At 43.6% G+C, this 22,010-nt stretch overlaps 1 protein-coding gene across 6 annotated transcripts in view; it reads right to left on the bottom strand.

Moving 5' to 3' along the window:
• Nucleotides 1–22,010, bottom strand: part of MYOM2 (myomesin 2) — a 139,278-nt gene that overhangs the window by 115,746 nt on the left and 1,522 nt on the right. Inside the window, exon 1 of one of the 6 annotated variants that reach the window (XM_039531541.1) lies at nucleotides 11,705–11,802. The exons of 2 other annotated variants lie outside the window; for them this stretch is intronic. The gene's annotated coding sequence lies outside the window, so the exon portion shown is untranslated. Of the gene's footprint in view, nucleotides 1–2,429; nucleotides 2,557–5,940; nucleotides 6,028–11,704; nucleotides 11,803–22,010 lie in introns of those variants that run through there. 3 more of the 6 variants (XM_039531539.1, XM_039531540.1, XM_039531542.1) reach the window with 3 other exon arrangements.

A 22,010-nucleotide genomic window follows, 5' to 3' on the forward strand; every position in this document is an offset into this window, starting at 1 on the left:
TAGACACAATAAATTGACTGCCGGTCGCTCTAGCGTCGACTCCAGTACTCTTGCGGTCCTTAGTCAGGCAAATTCCTAGTGAGATCAATGAGTATTTGCCTTAGTAAGGACTAGCTCCCTGGAGTGAAGGGGGAATGTGCCAGCCATTACATCCCTTTGTGGGGTGCAGCCTGCTCCCCCACAGCATGCTACTCTGCCTCCTTCCTACCCCTGAAGGAGTACTGTACAGAGGGACTGAGTCTTTTGTGGACCACATAAGGACATAAAGACTACTTGAACCTTCCTCATCTTCACTGTGCCCACATCAGGATCAGCAGATTCTGTTCCCAGGTATGGTCCTCAGGTTTCCACCCATCATAATCAATTATTTTCCCCAATTTCAAGAAGATCTAACAAGTAGCCATTATTACTGCATATATAGAGTACAAAACTCAAAGGAGGTTGAATAGAAATAGATGCATCTTGTAAACTCCTTCAGATACTTGCATCAAAATAACTTCTTATTTAAATCAAAGGCAGTGGTAGTGACACATTTTAATCCATGTTCTGTTTCACATTGTAGATCAAAAATGTATCAACTATCAGGCTATATTTTAGAACTGAAATTAATAATACATCTATTCACCTTAATGGATATTGTATTTCAAGAAAAATACAGGAGTCTTATAACTAGAGCAAGCCAAAAATAAAATGAAAAATCACAATTAAAAACAAAATCTAATTTAGGTTTGTTTTTTGTTTTTGTTTGTTTTTTTTTTTTACACACAAAATGGATTAGTATAAACATTTATTGAAAACATTTGTTTCTTTTTTTCCATTTTAAACAATTATTTTGATTTTGCCAGTTTAGATACCTGGTGAGATCATTTTTAATTATTACAAATAGCATTATAACTGCTTAATTGCAGCAACAAAGTCTTTGAGCTTTTCTGCATCCTTTCTGTCAGGACCAGGCAGCGGAGAACAATCAGGGTCAGAAGCCAGAGTCTAAGGTTCACAGCAAGGCAAGGTTTGGAGCAGAAGTAAGCAGCCAGTCTGCATCATTTCTCAGACAGCTGCCCATGATGGCATCCTGGTTTATATACCAGCATGAGCCAATCAGTGGTCTGCAGAGGGCTGCCACTTGCACACTGCTGGGCAGTACTTCCTGTAGGGTCTAGATTCACAGGATCCTCCAGTAGAACATAGCCTAAGCTTCCAATGGTGATGCTGAAGCATTGGTGGCCCAGAACCCACATGGTCCCAGGTTCTTACACTTTCTATGCATGTAACTCTTACAGAGACCAAATGTAGGTCATAATTCTCTTCTGAAAGGTCATCAAGTCCAGCCCCCTGCCTTCACTAGCAGGACCAACTACTGATTTTGTCCCAGACCCCTAAGTGGCCCCCTCAAGGATTGAACTCATAGCCCGGGATTTAGCAGGCCAATGCTCAAACCACTGAGCTATCCCCAATATGAGATAAGATGGGGGATGCTGTCTTCTCTGTGGGAAGTCTTTTGTTTGGTCTGGTCCTGTTTATCTATTGTGATACATTATATTTATGATATTTTATTTTTCTGAGATGGATGGATTTTGCCAAGTTGCCTGGGACAGAGCTAAATAACGCGATATGCAGGTAAGAATCTGGCCTCACTGAAGTCAGTGAGAGTTTTGCCATTGATTTCAGTGGTTCAGGAGGTCACCCGCAGCACTTAAGATACTAGTAACAGACTGGAGACCAGGTTCCACTAGCACTCCCATCAGTGCAGCTCAACCAGTGTTAGTAACAGAGGGAATTGTTTACACAAAATCCTAGTGCTGCCATTCCAAAAGTTATGGTCAAAGATTGTCAATTCAATTAAGCATTCACAGATAGCAAAGCCTACAGTTGTTTTGCATAGTCCTTGGTCCTAGTCAGGAAAAACTCCCATTAAAGTCATGACAGTCAGGGAGTATTGAAGAGTCAAAATTTCAGAATTTGGCATCAAAGGCCATATCCTACTTCTGATATTTAACTCTCGCTTATGTAAAGGAGAGTTCCTCCCATAAAGCCAACATACAATATGGCCTAATGGCCAAACACTGCACTTGAACCTCCGCTACACAACCCCCATTAACTTTGCAAGGAATTCTACATGAAGATCTAGAGTTCTAGGGTAGTATCTGGGCCACATTCTGCCCTTTCTTCATATGGAACTCCCATTGATATAACAGGGCAAAAGATTATTGTTAATTATATATATTGTGACAAGATGACTGATGTTAGTGTGGTGGGTCCTGGGCTTTTCTTGGCAGGGGGGCTAAGATGCCACCTTTTGCCCCTGCTCTTGGGGCACCGAGGACCCTCCTACTGGCCTTGGAAGGTGGTAGAGGAGGGAAGCAGGGGAGGGGTCTGGGTTCGCTCCTCACTCTGAGCCCCAGCCCCTCTCAACCCCAGCGGATTCTTACCCCTTGGGTGGGTACCTTCGGTATTTAGAAGCAGAGGGAGGGAGTCTGTCTCCTCTGCCAGGGCAGAGTCTCCCTTACTTCAGTTCTCTGGTCTTCAGAGTCCCATGACACACATCCAAGCTCCAGTCCTCTTTCTCCCTAACTGCCTGAAGCAGGGGGGTTTATTAGGTTCCTGAAAGGGCCTTAATTGACTGCAGGTGCTCCAATTAACCTGTAGCCATCCTCCTAGCCTACAGGGAACCACACCTTAATTAGCCTAGGGCTTATATATTTCCCCTGTACCATTCTCCCACTGCTCCCTGGCCCTCCTGTATCACTATATATATATATTTTTCTGTTACAGTAGCTCCCATGGACCCCAATCAAGACCAAGACTTCATTGTGCTAGGTACTATACCAGGGGTAGGCAACCTATGGCACGGGTGCTGAAGGCGGCACGTGAGCTGATTTTCGATGGCACTCACACTGCCCGGGTCCTGAACACCAGTCCAGGGGGCTCTGCATTTTAATTTAATTTTAAATGAAGCTTCTTAAACATTTTAAAAACCTTATTTACTTTACATACAACAATAGTTTAGTTATATATTATAGACTTATAGAAAGAGACCTTCTAAAAACGTTAAAATGTATTACTGGCACGAGAAACCTTAAATTAGAGTGAATAAATGAAGACTCAGCACACCACTTCTGAAAGGTTGCCGACCCCTGCACTATACAAACACAAATACATGGTCCCTTCCCAGAAGATTAGAGACTCTAAGTAAAATATAAAACAGTTTAATTCATACTTCTATTTAGCAGACTAATTAGATTATTCAAGTCAGTTAGAGAGGATCACATGTGAATATTTACTTGTGTTATCTATACAATATATGGTAGTCAACCACAAGTAGAGTGAAGGCAGAGTTCAGAGGTCAAGCTATACACAGACTCATAACACAATAATAACTTTTGGAGTACAAAAGCAGCTTACCAAGAACTGTGGGACAGGCAGATACCTTCAAAAAGTGAGTGCATTCGTGGCAAAGGAGGTGGGGTTAGATCTAAAGCTAGCTAGTCAGATAAATAATTTAAGATTTAAAGGACTAGTAGTAACTCTAATAAGTTCATAAACACAGCCCCTGGGCACTGGCACTCCCGCAATAAACTGGTCAGTAGGAGTATCGACTGCTGTGAGATGGAGAATATGATTGTTCTCCCTGTAGACAACTTGTGTTCCCATGGCCAAGGAGGAGAGGTAGAATCCACCACCTCTGCAATTAATTTCATCTATCTTAACTGCCCTGCTGCTTGCAGATTTGCTTCTCTTCCCCATTGCCAAGTCTGCACCACACAGTATGTACTTTCTCTGCTCGTCTCTGCCCTTGTCTGGCTGCAAAAGTGCAAAGTGATTGACAAGCTCTTGCCTGCTCTGACTGCGCCCTACCTGGGTATGCTGGCTGAAAGATCAGTATAGCCTGCTCCTTTGCTTCTGCACATCTCCTTATTCTTACTTTTCTGTAGGAATCTCATGGCTTCCACATATTTTGCAGCATGTGCCTCTACTCATATTTTTCCATACACTAGCTGCTGTCCAGTGCCTGCTGTGATTACACCCGCCTAATAGTTACACTATTTTATTTTATCACTTAGTGAAGAGTAAAATATGCTCCGTTTTGGTTCCCCTATTTTTCCACTTTGCACCCCATTATGTGTAACTGTTAGAGCACTCAAATATCTTTAATTCCCAGTTGCCTATTCAATATTGTAAAAGATGGAAGAAAAGAAACTTTCACTTGTCACTTAATTCAAATGCCCGTATTCCAGAAATACCCTAACGCCTCAGACAGAACACATCAAGTAATTTCCAGATGGCCACATTGATCTCTTAGAAATAAAGACACATTCTCTCATAGCTTTATATGTAGGACTCACATGGAAGCCAATGGAAGTCTTGTGTAAAGATCAAGGGTCATCTGTGGCTCTTAAATATCTCAGTCAGGAGATAATTAATCAGGATGGAACTGAATTTATGGGATCTGGTGATACTTTCCCTTTTTTATTTGTGAAACTGCTTAAATGCTGATGTTTCTGTGTAAATACTTGTGTATTCAAGAGCCAAATACAATTATAGTTCTCAAACCTACATAATCTTTAGGACTAGATTATACAAATTGCACATAGTCCCCAATAAGGAGCAATATGGAGGCAGTTTGGCTCAGACAGGCAAGATCCTCCTGGACCTTCCTAGTGTCCAGGGAGGCTTTGCACATGGCTTCACCCCTTCATTGGTGCATATGCTCCCCTGTACAGCCATCCAGCTCTGCTTACCAGCACAGAGATAGGAGACGGAGCCATGGCCCTGCCTCCTGGACACCCCTCCTCACCCTCTTAGGGGCACCATGAACCTTCAGGGGAGTAGGGAGGGAACAGTTCTTGCATCTCCATGAGTGTAAGAACTGTAATTCTGCCTGGCCCTTATGTGGGCTATATAGGGGTGAAGGCTCCTTTTTTAACTCTTCCCACAGTGCCCCTATGTAAGGTCCAGGCAGAATCTGGCCCAGACAGAGTACATACACTGATTAACTTTTCTCCAGAAGATTTTAAATGTTCAAAGCAAAAAAAAAAAAAAAGATTTTATAAACATTTTGTTCTGACTTTTAGAAAGAGTCCAAAGTTACTAAAGCTGCTGACACAAGAACTGCATTTGGCCCACTAAATATAATCCGCACAGCCTGAAATGCACTCATCCTAACTTTCCACATACAAAAGTAGTTTGCAACAGACTCTCTGTAAAGTATGGAGATTCCCAGTCACATTGTAAATGCACCCTGTCCTTTTAACTGGAGGACAACGAATGTGGAACAGTGAGATAGTGAAAGTGAGTCGCTGCCAAGCATTCCAACATCTATTATCCTTCATTACAACATTTTCATTGGCTCTTATGTGTAATCATCCAATTCCACTATCTCTTTCTAGCAGGCATAATTACAAGAGCATGAGCGCAATTCCAAAAGCTCTATCGGAGGCATTTAGCTGGAATTTTCAGGAGGATCAACACATGGCAAGGAACTCAAAGCAATAACAATCAGAAATCTATCTTTTAAAGAAAGGTACTTGAAACTATCACTGACAAAAATAGAATAGGACTTTTGGTCCCAGTTACATTATGTTTATATTCTAGATTAAATGATTTTTTTCTCCTTTTTTTATGTAAACACAGAAGAAAGAGGAACTCTGTATTTGGAATAAGGAAGGCATATAAACCCACCTGCCTTGAGTTTGTATTTATGTAGAAACATAGTGATGAAAATATAATAATATCCATTAAAATAAAATTAATGAACAGAATAAAACCATGCAATATTTTCCCCTCCTGTTGTCATTTTTCTTTTATTCGTAAATGTATATTATGCCTTTTTCTTATTTTCCCCAATACGTGTCATATATTTTGTACAGAAAAGTATATAACATTTTTCTATCATCATTCCTGTTGATTCTGAATTTTTTTTTAAAATGGAAACATACTTACCTACGGAGAAATAAAAATTGCACAGCTGAGAGGATGATCAGCCTCACTCAGCTTACCCTGCTCTGGCTGAGGAAAACAAAAATAATTTCTCTCTCTAAAGAGAGGCTACTACCCCTTTGTGCCCATTTATGGGCAGATGTGTTGCTATATATAGAATCAACTGATTGGTTCACCCAAGAGTGAGGTCAGTCTAATAGGCGTGAAAGTGTAATTTAAAGGGGAAAAAACCTGCCATTTTTTTTTAATATTATTTTTTGAGCTGGGAACAGATCTCTCTCCTAAAAAGAGCAAATGTTGACCTAAAGGTAAGGATTGTCCCCCACCATCACATTCTGTGTGAAAGTGTCCAAGTCAAGGATAAGAAAACTATTTAAAAATCTCATTTTTTGTGTGTAGGTGAAACTTAAAGTACAATAATGATTTCAAAAACCAGTAAGGAGCCATATACTTGAAAGTCTTATTAGTGGAGACATAAAATCCTCCTGGTGCCTTGAGCTGTAAATTGAGCCTCCCCAATGCCTCTTTAAGGGCTGCTTGGATTATAAAAAACATCATCACCATATGTGATGTAAGCCATGTCAACTATATTAGAAAAGCCTTGTTAACATGGGAAGAAAGAAAGAAAGACACCAGCTCCTACTCACTTACCTCCAAAATCTTAATCATCAATCAGTTAACTTGCTGGTTAAAAAAAAGAGGTGTTTCTTCCTACTGTATGCACAATATGTAACATATAAGGAATGTGCATGTATATGATACGTAGGTGTATACAGAGGCAGAAAAAATATACACACAAAAGGCATTATTTTAGGAGGTTCTGAATGCCCCTATTTCCCACTGATTACAATGGAAGTTGGGTGCCCTCCATACCTCATAGGATTGGGACCATACATTTATTAAGTGAAGGATTAATTGTTACCAGATTTATGTGAAGACAACAAGGTAGCACCCCAATTCACATGTGAAGGAGTGGACTCGAGATACAAGTGGGTGAATGACAATATAAATACATCAAGAGTTTCTGGTGCCTGGCATAACAAACTACATGAATGATGCGTCTTGTAAATCAAATTGTGTGTGTGTGCGTGTGTGTGTGTGTGTGAGAGAGAGAGAGAAAGAAAGGCCTATTAAGTCCTTTTATTAAATGAATCTAATTAAATGCACAACATTCCCTTAAGTTCACAATACTCCCCCAAATTTCCTGTAGAGTTCTGGCAAAGGATCTATCCCACGCTTCTAGCCACTCTGCCCCACTTTGAGTGCTGCCACCCTTTTGCTATAGGCCTCTTCCTTTGTGGCATTCTCCCTTCTTCTTTGCATCTTGCTAGCCCACTACTTCTGTGATGACAGGTTTCATAATCACTTGAAAGCCCTGCCCATGTCACTGGACTACTTTACTGGTTCTGAGACATGTTGGCAAAACTGGATGAGCACACCCATACTTGCACTTTGGATTAGAGCTTCTGACCCATTACCTGGTGTGGCAGTGACTTGTGTTAGTCCAGATCATGTTTGCCATCTGCACCAGGCTTAAGCACAATTTGGTACCCTGCTTTTCCAACTGTGTTAATGCTAAGTTCATTTATTTTTAGTATAGATAGGGCTTAAGGTTAGGGTTAGGGTTAGGGTTTATAACTCCACCTCCCCACATTTCCTTGTCATCTTTATGGTGGTATGCATCCACACAAGGCCTATGAAAAAGGGTATGATTCTGTCACAGAGGTCACAGATTCTGGGACTTTCTGGGACCTCCGGGACTTCTTCTGGGGCAGAGCTGGAGCAACTGTCAGCCCTGGGCTGCCACAGCAGCAACCCCCAAGGCTGGAGCAGCGGTTAGAGTTGCATCAGCCCCTACTGCAGGAGCAGCGGCAGGACTGGAACAACTACTGGAGGTCAGCCCCCAGCAGCGCTCTGACTGTTAGTCCTGCTCCCCAGGGTATTTTTAAAAGTTGTGGGCTTCTGGGAATTTTTGTTTATTGCCCACGACCTGTCATTGCTTACAACCTATTCCTGACTTTTACTAAAAATATCCTTGACAGAATCTTAACCTTAACTATGACTGAGCAATATCTGGACTCCACCAATAGCTAGCACTGTTATTTTGCCTGGTCCTTGCATGGGAGTACAAGATGGGCAGAGTTTATAGGGGCTTTGTTCTTCCTAATTTAGCTTTCTTAGCAATCAAAATTTATGTGGCTACTAGGGATGGGCAGAAAATGATTTTCTAATCCTGGAAATTTTTCAAGGTTTTGAAATATTTTCCTATCCCAAATTGAGATGATAAGAAGAAATCTTGAAACTTTTCAAGACCCAACAACCAGGGAAAAAAACTCAATTTTGGTCAAACTAAATGCATTATTTCTATAATTTCGAAACATTTGATTTCAATTTTGACCTTTTTTTATTATAATTAGCTTATACTTCAAAACAAAATCTTTTTGACCAGAAAATTTTTTTTTTTCATTTTGAAAATGTCATAGCTTTTCAAACGTTTTTCAAAAAAAAGCAGTTTGGCAAAACCTACTCTTTCCCACAAGAAGTTTCATTTTCAATTAATTGACACTTTCCAATGAAAAATATTTTGTCAAAAGATTCCAGACCAGCTGTAATGGCTAAAGACAAATGCTAATTAAACCCTTACAAGGCCAGCAGTTTCATTTTGCTGGGATAGTCTTCTCCAGCATGAGAATGGATGGCAGGCAATTTCACCACCAATTTCCACATTTTTTTCCCCAAACAAGAGCACTGTTAAAATTACATCTTTTTTTAAGCTAAATCTGAAGCAATTTTCCTCTTCCCTCTCTTTCTATGATTCAGCCCAAAAAACAAAAATTAAAAACTGAAAAGCTTGGACAGGTATAAAAAAACATTATAGAAACTAATAGCTGACCAGCACCTTGAATTTTAAAATTGATAGTTTGTATTATTTGGTATTTTAAAAATAATGAGATCACAATTCCCTACTCTGACATTACAACCGTGAATGACAGGTGTAAACTATAGATTAGAATTATTTTACAGTAGCTGGCCATGAATTACAAAGTAAATTAGATAGAGTTAGAGCTATTGTGACAATCTGGGGAATTTGTCTATGTACAATTTATGAATTCTGCTTGATATTATCAAGTTGTTAGTATGAAATTGCTGTATCATGGAATGCTTTGATGTCGATGTGGAATCCACCATTTGCTGACAGGGCTGTAGCTTGTTTCTCCCAAACTAGATATAGCGGTGGGTCATGAGACCTTTAAATGGTCATTTTTTTCAGGTGGAAAGGCTAGGGAAACCAGTTCAACCAAGTTTCTCTGCAGGGGACTAGAGAAATAGAAAGAGGAAAATTCCCAGCAGCAGAATAAGGAACCAGGTATTGTTGGTGAGATTCACTCAGACAGGATGCTTTGGGGAGGATTTTTGTGGCAGGAGGGCCTGGTTTAAATGACCAAGGGCAGAGAAAGTAGCTGAGGTACTGTGATTCTGTAGAGAAACCAAGAACTGCAAGAGAAGGATCCTGTCCCATAGTCAAGAACTGTCTGGAGTGGGGAGGAACCTGAAGCAGGGAAATGCTTATAGGTGCGTTTATTGTTTTGTATAGATCTGTGTATTTCTTGTGCTACCTAAGTAAACAGCAATGATGTTTTACAAAGTTTGTCTGTTTGTTTTCACTATTGCATACCCCTGAAGAGGTAAACTGTAAACCAGAACACTCCCACCTTTGTTGGGATTCTGAGAAACATGCAAGAGCTGTTGGAGAGGGTTGGGAAGATGGCAGTAGTTTCATGGCCTAGGCAATTGGACTGCAGGGTCCCCACTGCCAAGAGGGGTGTCAGACATGAGGTCTGCACCTGGAGTGTGGTCCCAGGGACAGTGTCTATATTCTGCCCAGTACCAGGAAATATGTGGGATTCAGCGTTGGGAACCTCTTTCAGCAGTTTGGCAACTGTCCAGCAGGGGGAGCGCAACCAAATCTGTTACATCTCTATAGGCAGATGAGGTGTTATGAGTGCATATGCAATGAATGTAGGTTGTTGGCACAGAGACAGCTGTTAGAGTAATTAACATGTAATATATAAGAGCAACAGCTCACCCATGGCTCCCTCTTGTCTCCTGTTGTATTTTTGGGTGGGGGTGTTGGTTTTCAGGTGTACTCTTAAGTTCTGATTACACCCTCTGCTTTTAGTGCCTTGTCGTATCTTTAAAAAACTGACCATAGGAATGTACAGCCTGCCCTGTCTGTCTTGGATTACACTCAGGATCTCTTCAACTGCAGGCCCTTTATTCAGGGTGTAGTAGGAGATGTCAGTTGTGTGCAAACATGCCCACAGGTCTGTGGCTTCTGGGCTTCATCAAAGCACCATAGTCCAAAGGACACAACATGCAGCTAGGCAGGCCTGTTCCAACTCCTGTTGAAGGCAGAGGAAAGACTCCCCTTGCCCTCCGTGGGTATTCAATCAGGTCCAACGTGAGGCAGCAGACAAACAAGGTACATAAGCTAGAAGGCATTAAAGAGTTAGGGCTGGATTCACAGAGCTGACATAGGTATTCAATGCCTAAATGCTAGGCACCCTGCTGCCCAGTGGAATTCACAGTCCCCAGTTCTGTGCGTAGGCTCCCCATGTCTTATGTGGACAGAGTTAAGTATCTGAAAAAGGGATTCACATAAACCAGCAAGCTGAGCAGGGACTCACCTAAAGCTGCCAGGGGGAAAATGCATAGGAAAGGGGTGGGACTTAAGGCCCAGATTCACATAGGGCTTGAGGCACCTGACTGATGGGCTGGAAGGAAGCACCTGTCTCTTCTGGGGATTCTTGGCTGAGAACCATCTCCTGGAGGTAGGCAGCTAGGTCAGGTCAGCCCTGCTCTGTCCTGTGAAAAAGCAAAGAGACTCTATAGCCTAGTGGTCAAGGCACAAGTCCCTGCCCCAATGAATAGCTAATTTTACGAAGTGGAACAGGTTCAACAGGAGAGATTGGGAGAGCTCTACCCCATAACACCCACTAGCCTGGTGGGGTTAGGGCACCCACTGGGGACATGGGAACCATGAATTCAAGTCCCAGTTCCAAAGGAGAGAATTCAAATTCTGGATCTTCCACATCTCAGGGAGTGTCTTATCTGCTACACTTTTGGGTATTCTGGGGACCATGCATACCTAGCCAGTCCCCCAAATTCCTGACCTGCTTGTTCCCAGCTGTCTTCTGTGAAGGTTGGGTGTGCTGTGAACATGCCTACTAGATGTGGCCCTGCAGGTGAGATAAGCTGGGGAGGACATGGTTTGAGAATCCCACTGGGGTTTAGGCATGAGCCGTTGGTGTCAGAAATCAGACAGTTTTGAACATGCCCACCGGCAGAAACTTTGGCACCTACAGGGTTAGGTGGCAGCTGAGTGGTGGTTTCGTGAGTATCAGTGGAGCCTAAATGTTAGCCTTAGGTGCCTCAAGAGTACTGCTGGCTGCCACCTCCTAGTTATCACTACAAAAGTACTATCCTCTGTTGTGACCTCACTTCTTTTCTGTGCTTCTGGCTGTACATCAACGTGACACTAGGAACAGGATGTGGGGCAGAAAAACAATATGGGAAGCTCATGGGGAGGGATGTGGCATGTGGCATGATAGGGATATTGGCAGATACAGAAGGGGATGGCAAGGAAACAGCATTTGTAATATGGTAGTGATGAACTTTAAGCACAGGAAGTGCCTGCTATCCAAAAAGAATCCAGACTGCTATCATCAAATGTGATACCAAAAGGACATTACTGTCTCAAACATACCAGACTTCCTCTGAAAACTCAAGGTTGCTTCCACCCAGATCCCTGGCCCTCAGAAATGTAGAAATTCATCCTCTTCCCCAGGATGCACTTTCTTTGGCCTACATTCAACAAGGTAACAATAGGATTATTCCGGTGCTTAAAGTTGGGAATATGCTTAAGTACCTAGCAAAATCTGGGCCCTTGTAATTACCTTTGCATGACTGATCTCTAGGAAGATCTTCCGAGCTGTACTAGGCAGAAGGGCTTTTAGTTCTGGGATGCTTAAGCAGTGGTAACCTTAAGCAGTGGTGCAACCACACATGAAAACCTGGATGGTGAGGACAGAGAAGAAATCAGGAGAGAGAACATATTAGCCCTGCAGGGGACATCAACAGGATAATAAAAATTTGGCAAGGAAGGGGAAAGTGTCCCTGTCACCCCACAGTGTTTGCACCAATTATCCCAAGGTGATCATTGGGCATCTGAACGCTGCTAGGTGCACCTTCAGCTTGCTTTTTTAGGTCTTTATATATATATATATATATATATATATATATATATATATATATATATATATATATATATATATATATATATCCCTTGGTTTACCTCTCTCCTGTTCCTAAGGAAGTGACACATCCTCCCAGTTTGTATGGATTTTAAAATTCTGTCTTTTAACTCTTCATTTCTTCAAATGTTCCTAGCATAGTGACAGTTTTCTATGATTTGGGAGATGAACTATTTGAAAAGACATTTAAAACTATGCAGTAATACTAATTATTCATGTGATAGTTGGGTAAGGTTTTTTGGGTCCATTTTACGATAGTGGGTGTTCTGCCCTGAAAAAGCATGAAAAGTCCACTTGGATTTCCTTCACAGCTGCTTAGTTTGTAGTAATTCCCTTAGTGTGAATATGACAGAGAAAAGTGTCTACAAAGTCCATTACATAGTCAATATATCAGGCTCTTTTCTTCTCCTCTCCCTCAATCTGCAACTTGGTAGTATTATTAAATCCGGGGTCCAGGTGGATAGCCAGAGATAATGCTCTGTCTTATTTGAAAGAGGAGAGGGAAAGGTTAAGTATCCTAAAGTTTCCTAGGCCTGATTACCTCCTGCTGTGTCTGTCACCCTCCCTCTGAGACATTCAGTTCCCTGCAGTTTTGCCAGGCACTGTTCCTGTTTATAAAGGTTATCTAGAGCAAGCAGCAACCACCCCCATGTGACTTAGGTGACAGCAGTGCACAACAAATACCTAAGCAGATTAGCACTGGGTAGGAATCCCGGTGGGAAACACTCCTCATCACTGCATAAGGAAAAAGGAAGAAATGAACAGAGAGTGGAACTTTCTCCCATGTCACCATCTCTTTGGAAGTTCCCCCACATGCTCCACCACCTCCTTGCTGCAGCTGCTGCTGCTGCTGCTCATTTTTAGTTTGTTTACAGCTATTCTCCTCCTCATCTAAAACTAGCCTCTTTCCTTTTGACCTCCTCACTCTACAAGAGTGTTTCAGGACAGCAATGCGGACACTACCAGTGCAAATACCAAAGTGTATTGAATATATAAAACACTTTTTCTTTCTGTGAATTGAATCATGCTCATACAAATGTTCATGACAAATGAAGGGGCTAGTGAATTTTATCAAGGTCAATTTCAATTTAGACCACAGTGAATGTTCACAAATACAGTTTTCCAGATCTGATACCTACCTAACTCATTAATGTGTGTGTAAAGTGCCTCCAGACCACCAATGACATGCAGAGCATGATAAAAGATGGTTACTCACCTTTGTAACTGTTGTTCTTCAAGATGTGTTGCTCATATCAATTCCAATTAGGTGTGCGCACGCCATGTGCACAATCGTCGGAAGATTTTTACCCTAGCAACACTTGGTGGGTCGGCTGAGGCGCCCCCTGGAGTGGTGCCGGATATATGCCACTGCCGACCCTTCAGTTCCTTCTTGCTGACTACTCCGACAGTGGGGAAGGAGGGCAGGTTTGGAATGGATATGAGCAACACATCTCAAAGAACAACAGTTACAAAGGTGAGTAACCATCTTTTCTTCTTCAAGTGCTTGCTCATATTGATTCCAATTAGGTGACTCCCAAGCCTTACCTAGGTGGTGGGGTCAGAGTGAGATGTCGCGGAGTGAAGGGCCACTGAACCAAATGCCACATCATCCCTGGACTGCTGCACTATGGCACAGTGGGAAGTGAAGGTATGTACCGATGACCAAGTCGCTGCCCTACAGATCTCCTGTATGGGTACATGAGACAGGAAGGCGGAAGACAAAGCTTGAGCCCGAGTGGAGTGGGCGGTCAGGTGTGTAGCTGGGATGCCAGCTAAGTCATAGCACGCATGGATACATGATGTAATCCAGGACAAGATGCTCTGGGTGGAGACCGGGAGGCCCTTCCTCTGGTCTGCCACAGCTACGAACAGCTGGGTCGTCTTTCTAAAAGGTTTCGTTCGCTCGATGTAAAAAGCGAGGGCCCTGCGAACATCTAGGGAGTGCAGCTGTTGTTCCCGTCGAGAAGCGTGTGGCTTCGGATAAAAAACTGGAAGGAAGATGTCTTGGTTGACATGGAAGGCAGACACCACTTAGGAAGGAAGGTGGGGTGTGGTCGCAGCTGTACCTTGTCCTTATGAAACACTGTATACGGTGGTTCTGATGTGAGAGCTCTCAGCTCCGATACACGTCTTGCCAAAGAGATAGCTATGAGGAAGGCTGTCTTCCAGGAAAGGTACAGGAGCGAGCAAGTAGCCATGGGCTCGAAGGGGGCACCCATGAGCCTGGAGAGGACCAGGTTGAGGTCCCACGTAGGGGCTGGCTGTCTTATTTGTGGGAACAGGTGCTCCAACCCCCTGAGAAATCTAGTGACCATGGGATTGGAGAAGATGGAACGCCCATTCTTACTCGGGCGGATCACTGAAATAGCTGTCAGGTGCACTCTGATGGATGATATCGCCAAGCCCTGCTGTTTTAAGGACAAGCGGTAGTCCAATATGACAGGAACTGATGCCTGTACAGGGGTGTTATGATTCCGGGTGCACCAGCAGGAAAACCGTTTCCACTTGGCTAAGTATGTGGACCTGGTAGAGGGCTTTCTGCTACCCAAAAGGACCTGCTGAACCAAGTGAGAGCAGCACAGCTTAGATTGATTTAGCCATGCAGCATCCACACTGTGAGGTGGAGAGATTGCAAGTCGGGATGATAGAGCCGTCCGTGGTTTTGAGTAATCAGGTCTGGCCACAGTAGGAATGGAATTTGGAGTGTCCACTGACAGCTCCAAGAGCGTGGTATACCAGTGCTGTCTGGGCCACATCGGGGAGATCAAGATCAGCCGGGCTCTGTCCCTGTGTAGTTTGAGCAGGACCCTGTGGACTAGCAGGAATGGAGAAGAGGCATAGCACAGGTGAGGCTTCCACTGTATTAGGAAAGCATCTGAGAGAGAACCCGAGGAGCGACCTTGGAGAGAGCAGAACACCTGGCATTTCTGATTGTCACGAGAGGTGAATAGGTCTATCAGGGGAAAGCCCCACTTCCGGAAAACAGAATGGATGACATCCAGGCAAACCGACCACTTGTGAGCCAGGAATGATCTGCTGAGGTGGTCCACTAAGGTGTTCTGGACTCCCGGGAGAAACGACGTCACCAGATGGATCAAATGGGCTATGCAAAATTCCCACAGACGAGTGGCCTCCTGATGGGGGTGGGGGGGACCAGGCTCCCCCTTGCTTGTTGATATAAAACATGGCCATTGTGTTGTCTGTGAGGACTGCAATGCAATGGCCATGAATGCGCTGTCAGAATGCTTGACATGCCAGGCGCACTGCTATGAGTTCCCGTATGTTGATGTGGAGGGATAACTCTCCTGCCGACCATAGCCCCTGTGTACGAAGGTTCCCGAGGTGGGCTCCCCATCCCAGGGATGACACGTCCGTGACCAGGGACATGGAGGGCTGTGGGGCATGAAATGGCACCCCTTCGCACACTACCTTGTCGTCCAGCCACCAGTCTAGAGAGGCTAATACTCCTGGTGGAATGGTAACTACTGTGTTCAAGCTGTCACTACTTGGTCGGTAAACTGTTGATAGCCAGGCTTGCAGCAGACGTAGTCATAGTCTGGCGTGCCTGGTCACATACGTGCAAGACGCCATGTGTCCCAGGAGGCATAGTCATGTTTTCGCGGTTGAGGTCGACAAGGTTTGTAGGCCGCAGACGATGTTCGCCATGGACTGGAAGCACGCATCTGGCAGAAGTGCCCGGCTAGGCCAGAGTCTAAAACTGCTCCTATGAATTCTATCCTCTGGATTGGTACCAGAATAGATTTTGTGACGTTGAGCAGTAGGCCTAGTTGATAGAACATGGTCATGGTGGTCCGAACATGAGACTGCACCTGATCTCTGGAGCAACCTTGAATGAGCCAGTCGTTGAGATACGGGAACACTTGAATCCGTTGTCGACAAAGGGAAGCAGCCACAACAGCCATGCACTTTGTAAACACCCTGGGGGCCGTGGAGAGGCCGAAAGGGAGGATGGTGAATTGGAAGTGCTGTTTGTTGACCACAAAGCGGAGGAAACACCTGTGCAGCGGGTAAATCGCTATGTGGAAGTATGCGTCCTTCATGTTGAGGGCGGCGTACCAGTCTCCAGGATCCAGGGAAGGAATATTGGTTCCCAGGGAAACCATGCGGAACTTCAACTTTACCATGAATTTGTTGACTCCACGCAGGTCCAGAATGGGCCGGAGCCCCACCTTTGCCTTGGGGATTAGGAAGTAACGGGAGTAAAAACCCCTGCCCCGCAGTTCTCTTAGTGGGTAGAGATAGCTGAGTGGTTTGAGCATTGGCCTGCTAAACCCAGCCTTGTGAGCTCAATCCTTGAGGGGACCACTTAGGGATCTAGGTCAAAATCAGTACTTGGTCCTTCCAGCTTTATGAGATAGGTATATCTCCATTATATATATAACCTCTTCTATCGCTCCAATAGCCAGGAGTGACTGTATCTCCTTCAGAAGGAGTTGCTTGTGAGAGGGGTCCCTGAAGAGGGACAGGAAGGGGGGTACAAAACAAATTGAAGTCAGTATCCACTTTCCACCATGCATAGGACCCAGCAGTCTGATGTTATGTGGGACCATGCAGGATGGAAATAGGAGAGGCAGTTGGTGAAGGGTGGAAAAGGATCCTGTAAGGAAACTGGTGCTCCATCCTCAGGAGCACCTTCAAAAGTTTTCCTTGGGCCCCACCGATGGTTTGGAGAGGCCTTGATTCTGGCCCATCTGAGGGCCAGATTGTCTCCTCCTACCACCCCGGTTATGTCTTCTAGAGAAGTCCTGCCTTGGCAGAGGTGGAGGATAGAATCTCTGTGGCTGCGGCCTGAAAGGCCTTCTCTGCGTTACCAGCGTATGCATGCCCAGTGAACACATGATGTCCTTCAGATTCTGCAGCCTTGAGTCTGTCTTTTCAGAGAACAGACCCTGGCCATCGAAGGGTAGGTCCTGGAGAGTCTGTTGCAACTCACTCTATGCCAATGGGAGAGAGCTCTCACATCAGCATAATTAATCCACCCCAAATGAGCAGCTGTAGCTATGTCAGCAGGAGAAGCTGTGCACACTAGCGCCTATGCCAGCATAATTTAGGTCACTCCGGGGCTGGAATATTCACACCCCCTGAGCGACATAAGTTTTGAAGAGGGGTGAGGAGGGACTTGAAAAGCTGGACTCAAATAAGATGTAGTTTGACTCAAATAACTTCACAACCTGAAGTGTCGGACAATCAAGGTCAGAATTTTGACTAGTCTGATACTGTAAGGCATTATGCAGGTTTATGCATAGTCCCATTATTCAAGTCCATTCAGGTAGAGCCCTGCAGCGGGAGTGGGAGTCCACAGGGTCCCACAAGACTCACTTCCATAATAGCAGGAGAGGGTAAAATGTACTTTGTTTTAAGCAGAGTGGGCAAAAAAGACAGCCCACAATAATTTGTGGAAAACCACTAAATCTTTTTTTTTTAAATAAAGGTTTTAGTACTTAAATGTAAGTGAGGGATAGAAAGAGAGTTGATGTCTATTACAGGAGTTAAAGTATTTTTACATGGTTTAAGCAAGATTTGTTTTATTCTTTTAATGGTAAAAATTGTGTCTAAAAAAATGGTGGGTTTTTTTGTTTTTTGTTTTGGGGTTTTTTTAGTAGCATGGGAGACTCCCTCTCTCTTATAGGATTTGCAAGATCTAAGGTTTTGGCAGGTGGGAGGAATATAAAAATGCAAGAAACAGCGCAGGAGAGGGTGGAAGTCAGAGTGGGTATTGTGGGGCAGGATGGGAACAAAATTAAAAAAAACAGTTCTGTGCAGGACTCTACATTCAGATTTTGTTTAGCATGTACATCAGTGCATGTCATTTACAACATGTGAATAAATTACCTCACACACTTTCAGCACTGGATGAGCGTACAGACATACACAAATGTGCTCTAGAATAATGAACTATTAGTATGCAGCTAGCAGTTGGTTGCTCTCCCCAGGGCAACCGGCTATGATGCAATTCTGCAGTCACCTTTGGTTAAGGGACTAAATGATTTCTATCCATGAAAGTCTAAAGGAATAAGATTGAAGCAAAAGTTTAACTCATCAAGATTTCTTAATATCTGAACAAGATCTTCAGCCAGAACAGTTTAGGAATGGCAGCAGCTGGAACACTGAACTCCTACTCTTTGCTACTGCTTCAGTTCTTTAGAGTAGCTTATTGTCACTGGCCAGCTGAGTTCAGACCAAGAATGAGACAGGAAGTGGGCTCAGGTCCCTGGCACACAAGCTACCCCATTTTAACTGGATAACATTTCTACTTCCGTGCTACCATATCAAGGGGGTACAGTAGTCTCACACAGTGCCTTTGGCTTTGAGTCAAACTTCTGATTCTTCTCCTCCCTCCTATCCTGCCGCTTCTTTTCACTGACCTCCCTTCATAGGCCAGGTCCTCTTCCAATTCACAGGCAGCCACTTCATGCAGAAATTGAAATCTCCATCCATATCATCGCATCCATGTCTATCTGCATGGATCCCCACATGACTCCACAGGCAACAACTATACGACTGGTTTCAGGCCATTAGTTAAAATGCCTTTCAACCACAGACACAATGTGGATGACGTAATATCTTTTATGGGACCAACTTGTCTCCAGTAAAAGATATTACAGTAGAACCTCAGAATTACAAACACCTTAGGAATGGAAGTTGTTCGTAACTCTGAAGTATTTGTAACTCTGAACAAAACATTATGGTTGATCTTTCAAAAGTTCACAACTGAACGTTGACTTAATACAGCTTTGAAACTTTATGCAGAAGAAAAAAATGGTGTTTTTAACCATCTTAATTTAAATGAAACAAGCACAGAAACTGTTTCCTTACCTTGTCAAATCTTTTTTTAAACTTTCTTTTTTTAGTAGTTTATGTTTAACACAACTCTGTACTGCACAGCATTTGCTCTTTTTGTCTCTGCTGCCGGAATGTGTACTTCCGGGTCCAAATGAGATGTGTGGTTGACCGGTCAGTTTGTAACTTTGGTGTTTGTAATTGAGTTTCTAATGTACCTCACCTATCTTGCGCTCTCTGATTCAAAAGCATCTCTAATATCCAGGGACCAACACGGTTACAACACCACAAATAAATTTGAATCATAGAGGCAAATTCTGCCATGAATTCACACCTCAGTCAACTCCTTGAAGTGGCACAGGGTGTAAATCAGGGCAAAAATTGGCTAGTTTTCTAGCTCCCAGGTAATGAGCTGCCATTTTGCAATTATTCCACAATGTTCTACTATAGCTATCCATGTCAGGAAGCTTTTGCTAATTCTTCTTTCCTTGCTATTCAACTGTTAATTATTCTCCCTCTCTGGGTCTATCCCAAATGGTAATGTTCAGCCACCATCAACCACTCTGTAGTCTTTAGTCTCCTTTCAAGCAAAGAACCAATGATTTCAGTGGGAGTTTTACCCAAATATGAACTGTAGCATTTTGCCCCCATCTGTGGCTTAACCATGTTATCCATATTTCATTCTTTTAATCCTTCCTCATAAGTCACCTCTCCAGCCTCCTAATCATTTATGTAGTACCTGTTTGAATATTCGTCCAAATCTGTCTGTATTTTCCTGACACTTAGACCGGAATTGAAGGTAGTGTTCTAGATGCTGACTTACATCCTTTCTCAAATTAAAAATGCAACATTTTAAGCCAAACTTTATCAATGCAGGTCAATCTACAGGCAAATATGACTTGAACAATGCCTCTCAGCTATCTTAATTCTAAACTGCAGAATCCAGGGGCTACAGATGCACACAGACAGCTTGATGTTATTGTACTAGAGTGTAGCTATTAAAAGTACTTTTGTGCCAAAAAACAGGGGTAGTATGATTCTCATATGTTGCATTCCTATTGTCTTAAGACAGCAGTATCAATTAGGTACCACACTTCAGGATATTACAGCAGAATACCTGTTAAATAATAAGACAGGCAGAGTAAGCAAGCTTCAAAACCAAAAAAGGCTTCCTTCCAACATAATAAATGTCTTGAGGCCTTGATCACATCACAGCTATGTAGAATGTAAAACTCTGAATGCTTGGAACAGCTGTTCCCCTATCCTCACCCCTCTCGAGTGGCCTGTCTGGTTACACTTGTACCTGATCTGATGCATTGGCAGTTTTCCCCAAGTGATGCAAATACTCTAGGAGTAGAAAGTGTGGAGCCTAGAGAGGCCCTCTTGATGTCTGAGCACTTAGGGGGGACGACAATTACATCATAAATCCAGCTAGTGCCTAGAAAATCACTGTGATTCACAAAGCCTGAGTTAGGTGCCTTGGCTCCCTATACAATGAGTGGGGAGAGATGAGTGCCTTGGAATGGAATTTGCCAGTACACTAGGAAGCTAAGCTAGAAGACAGAGGGCCAGATCATTGGCCCATGTACCCTCAAAGGGATTTTAAGACCAACTGTTGAGGATTTTTAACAGGAGAGAATCCTTGGCCGGAGTCCCTGGCTTTATTCCACTCACACATTTCCTTAGCATAGGGGGCATTTCAGAGGGAGGGGAAAGCAGAACCAGAGCACTCACCAGTCCATGGCCAGTAAAGCAGTCCCTGTGGAACCACTCCAGCTGATGCACCTGCAGCCCTTGACTGCAACAAATTATGCTGGCAGCAATTTTGAACACCAATGGACACAGGATCTGTGGAGCACAGAAAGGTGGCTTAGAGCTCCCTCCACCCAGATGAGCATAAGCTCAGCACAGCTAAGGATCTGGCCCAGGATTTCCAACCACCATGCCTATCCAGACACATAGAAAAAAACCAAAACAGGAGATCATGGAGGGAGTTGTTAGTGTGCTGCAGCTGATACTGTCAACAGAGACATCCACTATAGATGCCACACACCACGATACAGAAATAAGAATAGAAGCCACTAAAGAACCTGGGAATTAGAAAATTTTAAAATAGAAAATGAAAATATAAATGAATGTGTAACTCAGCCCTGAGGCGTGGCTGCAGCCATCTCCCTTTTCTCCTCAGGGGTATGGCTTCACCTCTAAAGGTGCCTGGTCCCTCCAGCCAAGGAAACCCTTTCTAGTGCAGAGAACACAGAGAGCCTGCCCCTTGGGAAAATATTCAACACCAATCTCATACAGAGAAGTGTCAATCAGAACACACCAAAACAAAATAGCTACCGCAATTCCTAGAGTAATAAAACAGTAAGTGGGCCTTTAATGGGTATAGCAAACTCAGGATAGCGAACAGTGGAAAAAGGGATCAAGAAAATAAAATAAACACTAATACATAAACTCTGCCTTGCCAACATTTACAGCCAATACAAACCATGCTGTGCTCCCTCTCAGCACCTTCGAAGGCAACTAACAAGTTTAGGCTCAATCTTTGACAGGTGGTGCAGTGCTGAAGATGGGTGGATGGTAAAATTGTCCTTCTGGCTCTCTGGTCTGGATTCGAATGTGCAGTTAGGCTAGTTCTTGTTACCCTGACTGTGACTCTCTCCTCAGCCTCCTGGGTTTCTGGTCTCTGCTGAGATGACGCAGTCCAATGTCCCAGAAATCCCAAAATGACTCAGTTTCCTTTGGGTAAGAATGTGGAGGGTAGAAGGGTCTTCCCTGGCTGTGATGTTTCTTGCTCTGCTCCAAACACAGCCAAAACCAAGAGTAAAACCAAACCCTTTGCCTCGGAGTTCTGGCTTATGGTTGGTTCTGGGAGTGTTGCTAGCTGGTTCTATCTCCATTCTGGACCCTAGGCAATCTGGGAAACAGAGTCCTGAGCCTCTGTGGCCATTGCTG

This window comes from Mauremys reevesii, linkage group 3 (assembly GCF_016161935.1).
Source record: "Mauremys reevesii isolate NIE-2019 linkage group 3, ASM1616193v1, whole genome shotgun sequence".
NCBI classification, from domain to species: Eukaryota; Metazoa; Chordata; order Testudines; family Geoemydidae; genus Mauremys; species Mauremys reevesii.